The sequence below is a fragment of the Eubalaena glacialis genome, chromosome 11, assembly GCF_028564815.1.
Source record: "Eubalaena glacialis isolate mEubGla1 chromosome 11, mEubGla1.1.hap2.+ XY, whole genome shotgun sequence".
In the NCBI taxonomy this organism is placed as follows: Eukaryota; Metazoa; Chordata; class Mammalia; order Artiodactyla; family Balaenidae; genus Eubalaena; species Eubalaena glacialis.
In genome coordinates, this window is record NC_083726.1 from 15,244,130 (window position 1) to 15,252,650 (window position 8,521).

The window sequence follows — 8,521 nt, forward strand, 5'->3', positions numbered from 1 at the left end:
GAGAGGCCTTGGAAGAAACAACTCTGCTGACCCCTTGACCTCAGACTTCTGGCCTCCAGAACTGTGAGAAAATTAATTTCTCTTGTTTAAGCACCCCCCCCCCGCCCCCGTCTATGGTACTTTGTTGTGACAGCCCTGGCAAACTAAATACTGTCCAACCGAATAGACCATCTTTATGATGATTGCTTCATAGAGGAGCAGCTTCCAGAGTAGTGATTACAGTTTAACCTCAGTTTTACAAATCATCAGCAACATAACGGCAGTAACAATCTGTAGTGGTGTGTTTTGCTACTGGCAGATTTCTGGACTGTTGAAAGGATAGAATTGCTCCTCAGCTATGTTTTTGTTCCTTTGCGTTTCTTGCATATACACACTTGACAGTCATGAAGCCCCCAGGCCTATGTCATCCTCAGACAAGGACAACTTTCTTTCAAAAACCATTTATTGGCAAAAACAAAACCAAAAAAAACCCCAAAACATTTATTGAGTGCTGGCACAGATTAAGGCATTGTAAAGGAACAGAAAAATGGTTAGAACTTATGCCCTTGTCCTCTGGAAACTCAAAATTTTGCAGAGATCTGAATGCACAGCTGGATCACCTGAAGAAATGAGAAAAGTCAGGTGTCCAGGTCAGCCCCAGGCCTACTGATGAGCCTCCTGGGCTCCCCAGGTGATCCTGAAGCAGTCCACAGGAGTCTTAAACGTTGGAAACCCCACGAGATGCAGATGCAGACACCTATACCCAAGGCAAGCCAGACCATGGCAAGTGTTACAGGTACAAGAAGTAGTAAAATCTAGGAGCAGGAGTGAAAATGTCATACTAAGAGAAGAATAGTAAAGAAAAGTGGATAAAACAATCCTGGATCTGTGGTGTAGTAAAATAAGGCTGGGGCAATACATTTGAGATAACAGGGCTAAAAATTTTATTTTTATTTATTTATTTTTAAAAATATTTATTTATTTGGCTGCATTGGGTCTTAGCTGCGGGCGTGCAGGATCTTCGTTGTGGCATGCAGGCTTCTTTCTAGTTGTGACGCGCGGGCTCTAGAGCACGCGGGCTTAGTTGCCCCGCAGCATGTGGGATTTTAGTTCCCCGACCAGGGATCAAACTCACGTCCCCTGCATTGGAAAGCACAGTCTTAATCACTGGACCGCCAGGGAAGTCCCCAAGGAAGGCGAATTCTTAACCACTGGACCACCAGGGAAGTCCCAGGGCTAAAAATTTTAGAATGACTAGTTTACCAAATCAATAGCTGCTTTTTGATTATTTTTAATTGCATTGGTAGTGTTTACTTGTGGCAGGCATTGTTCTAAATGTTTTCTAAATAACACATTTAACCTGCACAGTAGACTTGTGGTGATCCCTAGCATAAAGAAGAAACAGAGGTGCAAGAGAGGTTAAGTAATTGGCACACAGTTACATGGCTGGTAAGTGGCAGTCTGTGCCTAGCCCACCGAGGTTTATTGATTCTTCAGTAGTGGCCTGGCTAAAATTGGGATCTCACCATGGCATATAGGCAGGCTACAAGTCTTTAAAGGCAGTCACACAGAACATTTAAATTATTCCATTTAGACAAAACATATTTATATACACGAGTTAGGGAGCTCGTGGAAAGCATGCTTTGGTTTTTGTTTTCTCCTCTGCTGCAGCAGCCCCCTCCACCCTCCACCCCCTTCATGCTGCTACCTACTTGCTGAGGCACAGGCTAGAGTTGGGCTTTGGGGTAGGACAGACATCAAGATCTGTTAATGGCCAGAATGAAGAGAGAAAATCACTTAGGGAGAAGGGTACTAACTTTGGGAAAATTTACTTCTTGACTGATCTATCACTGGTCAGTAGACAACTTCCAGCTCTTCTTAGCTAACATGTTCTAGGACATTTGTGACACATTTATTTGCAGATATCGTTTGGAACAGCAGTAGTATATTTTAGTTTAACATTTGTTTAATCCTCGTAGAGCATTATGAAAGTAGATTTTACCCCCATTTTATGGTTATTGAAAATGAAGTTCAGAAAAATAAAGATGTTCCACATTTCATATTCAGTACTTTGCTGCCTGGGAGCACTTTTTAAAAAGTCCATTTTAAAATGTATGTAAATATTTCTCCTCCAGGGTTCTCTTCCATGTGAATCCACATGCTGCTGTTCTGACACCTCATTTCAGGGTGCATCACACTGCTATCTCTACTAGTTGCATATTTGTGCTGGGGTTGTGAAATGCATTTTTATAAGCAGAGAGCACCATTGTGGGCCATTGCTCTTAATTGGTTAGAGACAACTGGCACTCAGCTATGAAAAATGAATTAGTCGAAAGCGTGGGAGATGACATGATATTCTGTTAGGGACTTTTTCAAGATGCCTGACCCAGATATGCTGCAGCAAAAAGAAAGTGAGCCAGGCTATTTTGCATCTGAAATTCCCAAATGCAAGTAGTAGTTTGAGGCAAAAGAAAAGCAGGAATGATCCATTCATTCAGTATATATTTGTTCTCTTTGGGAAAGGAACATGTTAGACTTTAAGGGGGGTAGAGGAGGGAGATAAAGTGTAGGGGAGGGAGATGAAAAAACAGTGACTCATGACCAGGAAATTCAGTCTCAAGCCCAGAAGCATACACACATGCAAAAAAAAAGATATATTCAGGATCATAGTCCTTTCTTACAGGTGTGTAGTTAGGATAAAGGTAGACATCAGTGTTTTTAACAGCAAAGACAGAAGAAACCTAAGTGTCTTCCAGAAAGGAAATGTTGAATAAATTATGGCACATTCATACTAAGCAGTACAATGTTGTTATGAAAAAGGATGCCTGCTTCCCAGACTCCTTTAGAGCTAAGATTCCAAACAAAACCAAAGTTTCTCTGATCAGATGCACTTGTGTGAGACTTTGATTCAGAAGTGAGTTATGTGGGGACAGAAGCAGGGCCTGAGGCGTCTATTTATTATGCAGGCTTGGATCTTACCAAGGGTGATGTGGTTTTGGAGCTGGTGGCTGTGTGGATGGAGGCTTTCTGGTGTGGCAGGTAGCTTCTTGATTGTAGAAGCAGCACTGTACCTTGCAAGCTCACTTCTGTGGTATGGGATTGGGAGTCATTCCTAGAATTCAGCCTGGACTCCATCTGAAACCTTTTCAGTGATTCTATGAGCTATCTATACTGCATAATAAATTCTTTTTGCTTAAACTAGCTTGAGGGGATTCTATTTTCTGAAAATAAGAATGCTGATCAAGTAATTGGTATCCAGAAATATTACAGGAAATAGATCCACAAGGAAATGGGATCTTGCATTAGTTGTCTGACCTAGCTGGGTTTCAAGGCACTGAGGATCCAGCCACTGTTAGAGGATGGGGTACAACATTGTACCTGGCCCCCATGGTTGGAACATGAGTTCGATCATCACCTGTGACCAGTTGCATTGAAATGTGCCTGAAGCAATAAATTCAGTTTCATCTGAATTATGTTTCTCCTTCCCGGTCCAGCATCCTCAGAATCCTTTGGACACATATTCAAGAGTTAGGAAATTCTTGTAATTCTGTTAATATATAAGCTTTCTTTTCCAAGGTTTGTCTTTGGAATTATACAGAATTTGAGGGTTTGTCTTAGTCATAGGTTAGAGGCAGTAGGAAGTAGTAGGACTGGTAAATGGAATTTTATTTTGGTGTGGTCATTACAGGGTATTCAAGAAAGTTCAAACCATTCTCATTAGGTAGTGGAGGAGGAGCTGCTGCTGTTGGCCAGGGAAATCTTTGGGGTTTGGGGGTGATTGGAGTTCTTAGAATCCTCTCAAATATTACCCTTCTGCTTTTCAGTTTTGCACTTTCACCCCCAAGTACTGTAATTTTCACTTAAGAAATCTGCTGGAGCTATGAATTCAACCTGTGTTGTAAGTCAGTAACCTGCAGGATCAGACTGCTTCTGGTCTATCACTGTATCAGCCTTACGGCTACAAGAGGGAAGAAATTCAGGGCAGTCAGGGATAACTCCATGGTTCTCTGACTTGGCTTATGTGTCTATCAGGCAGTTGGATATGAATATTAAGTGTGTTTCAGTATTCATATTTTCTCTTTTTTCTTGTATCAGTTCTGGTAAGTTATATTTTTCTAGGAAGTTTTCCATCTTAAATACATGTGTAAATTTAGTCACATAAAGTTCACATCTTATTAATTATTTGTCTCTAGGATCTGTAACAATGTCCCCTTTTTTTGTTCCTGGTGTTGATAACTTGTGTGTGTCTTGTTATCAGTATTGCTCCTGGGTTTATCAGCTTTCTTAGTATTGTAAAGAACCAGTTTTTTGCTTTGATGATTTTCTGTATTGTATGTGTCTCTCTGACATTACTTTCTACTCTTACTTCCTTCTGTCCACAGTTTCAGGTTTAAATTGCTATTCTTTTTCTTCTTAAGATGGCTGCTTGAATAACTGATTTTATTTCTTTTCTAATATGCTTTTAAGGCTATAAGTCATCTCAATATAGCTTTAGTTACATCCTATAAATTTTTTTATGTTTGACTTTCATTGTTTTTCATTGTTAAAAATACTTTCTAATTTCTGTTGTGCTTTCTCCTTTGACCCATGAATCATTTATAAATGAATGGCTTAATTTCCAAATTTTCAGGAATTTTCTAGTTGATCTTTTCTAATTGATTTCTAGCTTAATTCCATGATGATCAGAGAACACACTGAATAATTTCATTTCTTTAAAATTTGTTGAAACTTGCTTCAGGGCCCTGCATATGGTCAATTTTGGAAAATGTTCCATATGAAAAGAATGTGTGTTCTGCTTTTCTTGGGTACAGTGTTCTATGAATAACAAGTCAACTCGATAATCATGTTAACTAGGCCTCATACTGAATTTTTTGTCTGCTTGTTGTATCAGTTACTGAGAAAGGTATATTAAACATTTTCACTCTGATTGTAGATTTGTCTCTTTCTCCTTTTAGTCGTCATTTTTGCTTTATGTATTTTGGAGCTATGTTTCTGGATGTTTAAAAATTTAGAAATGTATTTTTGTGTTGGATTGATCCTTTTATCATTGTAAAAAGGACACTGTCTTTATAATGGCTTTCCTTAAAGTTTATTTTGATATTAAAATAGCTGCATCACATTAATCTTGATATTTGCATAGTGTATATTTTTCCACTCTTTGAGGACTTTTGACTTTTTAAAAATTAATTAATTAATTAATTAATTAATTAAGGGCTGTGTTGGGTCTTAGTTTCTGTGCAAGGGCTTTCTCCAGTTGCGGCAAGCGGGGGCCACTCTTCATCGCGGTGTGCGGGCCTCTCACTATCGCGGCCTCTCTTGTTGCAGAGCACAGGCTCCAGATGCGCAGGCTCAGTAGTTGTGGCTCACGGGCCTAGTTGCTCCATGGCATGTGGGATCTTCCCAGACCAGGGCTCGAACTCGCGTCCCCTGCATTGGCAGGCAGATTCTCAACCACTGCACCACCAGGGAAGCCCCTCACTTTCTGTATCCTTATGTTTAAGTGTGGCTCTTGTAAGCGGCATACAGTTATGTTTTGTTTTTTTACATATTCGGATAATCTGCCTTTAATTACTTAGACCATTTATATATATTATACTTATGGATATATTTGGGTTTAAATCTTCCATCTTACAATTTGTTTTCTATTTATTCCATTCTGTATTCCTTTTTCCCTCCTTCTTTTGGATTAATCAAGTATTTATTATTCATTCCTCCTCCCCCCTTTTGGCTCTGTATGTTCTTTATTCTTTTAGTAGTTAGCCTGGAAATTACAACATGCATCTTTAACTTATTAGAGTGTAATATCAATTAGTACTTTTATCGCTTTTAAAAGAATGTTGGTATTGTAGAATACCTTACTCTATTTGTCTCTTTCCAGCCTTTTATGTTATTGTCAGGCATTTTAATTTTACAGACATCTTACATTCTACACAAGATTATTATTGTTGTTTTATAAAATAATATTTATTTAAATTTACCTGTATTGATCATTATTCTTTCTTGCATTTCCGTGTTCCCATCTGAGATCATTTTTCATTTTTAAGTTTAATGTAGGTCTAAAGATAATGAATTTTCCCAGTTTTAAGACATTCTGTCTTAAAATGTCTTTATTTCATCTTTTTAAAAAACAGCTATATTGAGGGTAATTTACTTACCATCAAATACATCCATTTAAAATGTACAATTTAATGGTTTCTAGTATGTTCAGAGGTGTGCAACCATTGCCACAATCCCATTTTAAAATATTTCCATCACCCCAGAAAGATCCATTGTTTCCATTTGCAGTCATTCCCATTCTCACCCCCTAGTCCCAGGAAATCATTATTCCACTGTCTCTATAGATTTGCCTTTTCTGATAATGTAAATGGAATTCATACAATATGTGGTCCCTTGTGTCTGGCTTCTTTCATTTAGTGTGTTTTAAAGGCCCACTCGTGTTGCAGCATGTGTCAGTAGTTCATTCTTGTTTATCACAGAATAGAATTCTATTGTATGGATATACCACATCTTGTCTATTCATTCACCAGTTGATAGACATTTGGATTATTTCCACTTTTTGGCTATTATGAATAATGCTGCTGAACATTTGCATACAAGTCTTTGTGTAGATATATTTTTATTTCTCTTGTGTGTATACCTAGGTGGTTTGCATGGTAAATTTATGTTTAACTTTTTAAGAAACTGCCAAACTGTTTCCCAAAGTGGCTGCATCACTTTACATTCCTACTAGTTATATATAAAGGTTTCAGCTTCTCCATATCCTCATCAACACTTATGTGTTTTTTTTAAAAATTTTTATTTATTTAATTTAATTTATTTATTTATTTATGGCTGTGTTGGGTCTTCGTTTCTGTGCAAGGGCTTTCTCTAATTGCGGCAAGTGGGGGCCACTCTTCATCGCGGTGCGCGGGCCTCTCACTATCGTGGCCTCTCCTGTTGCGGAGCACAGGCTCCAGACGTGCAGGCTCAGTAATTGTGGCTCACGGGCCTAGTTGCTCCGCGGCATGTGGGATCTTCCCAGACCAGGGCTCGAACCCGTGTTCCCTGCATTGGCAGGCAGATTCTCAACCACTGCGCCACCAGGGAAGCCCAACACTTGTATTTTTAATTATAGCCTTTCTAGTGGGTATGAAGAGGTATCTTACTGTGTTTTTATTTTGTATTTCCCTCATGGCCAGTGATGAGCATTTTTCTGCAAGTGCTTATTGGCTTGATGCCTTTCATCAGTTTGGGAAAAATTCTCAGCTATAATCTGAATATCACTCTCTCTCATTCCATTCTCAGATTCCAATTACATGTAGTTTAGACTTTTGTACCATGTCCAATATGTATCTTATGATTTTTTTAAAATATTTTTTTTCTCTTTGTACTTAGCCTGGATATTTACTGTTGACCTACCCTCAAGTTCACTAATCGTTCCTCACCTGTGTCTAATTTTCATTAATCCCATACATAAAATTCCCTATTTAATATATCAGTTCTAGAATTCTCATTTAATTCTTTCCAGATTTGTTTTCTGGTGACATAATCTTGTTTTCTCTTTTCTTGGATGTATCAATCTTGGCTGTTTCAAAGTCCATGTCCAGTAGAAGTCAATTGTGTGAATTCCTTTCAGGTCCATTTCTCTTTTGGTTCTATTTCCTAGTATGCTTGTTATTTATTTATTTATTTTTTGGCCACGCTGAGCGGCATGCGGGATGTTAGTTCCCCGACCAGGGATCAAACCTGTGCCCCCTGCAGTGGAAGCATGGAGACTTAACCACTGGACCGCCAGGGAAGTCCCTATGCTTGGTAATTTTTGATGGGATGCTGGAGATTGTATATGAAAAACTGGAAGCTGTGGATGAAATTATCCTCTTCCAGAGAGGATTCACCATATTCTCTAGTAAACAACTAGAGCAGGAACATCTCAATCCAGTCAAGAACTGATCTTATTCAAGGCTGGGCTTCTGATTTTATAAAGCTGGCTCTGCGTCTGGTTCACCTCAACTTCTAGTCTAGGGGTCACAAGCAGAGCCTGAATGAAGTGTTTGGAAACCTCCCTCCTTGAGGTCCTTAAGTTCAATTTTTGTTTTTTTTTAGCATTGTGAGACTGCTGAATGCTCTGCTGTACTTTTCACCTACATTTGTTTCCCTTTTAGTTTCTCACCTCACACAACATAAAAATTAGTAAATGCCTGAGAAGAAAACCAGCCTAGGTTGCTTCTCTGCAGGTCTCTTTTCCCAGGATCTTTGCCCCTCAAGTCTCGGGTGCCTTAGAAACTCTCCAATGACTTCAAATAGATGTTGCATGCATTCTGTTCAGCCTTTCTTGTTTTCAGTGGAAGAGCATAACAAGCTAATTTGTCATAGCTAGAAATGGAAACATAGAGAGAGTTATTTTTGAACCCACATTCTGGATGTTTGCTCTGACATTATATTTTTTTCTGTTTTGTTAATTTACTTGTCTTGAAAAGACCAGAAAGAAAAAGTATGTACTACCTTTAAGATGTCATGTTTATGACATGAGCTTTAAGATGTAATGAACTTTGTAACGTACAGT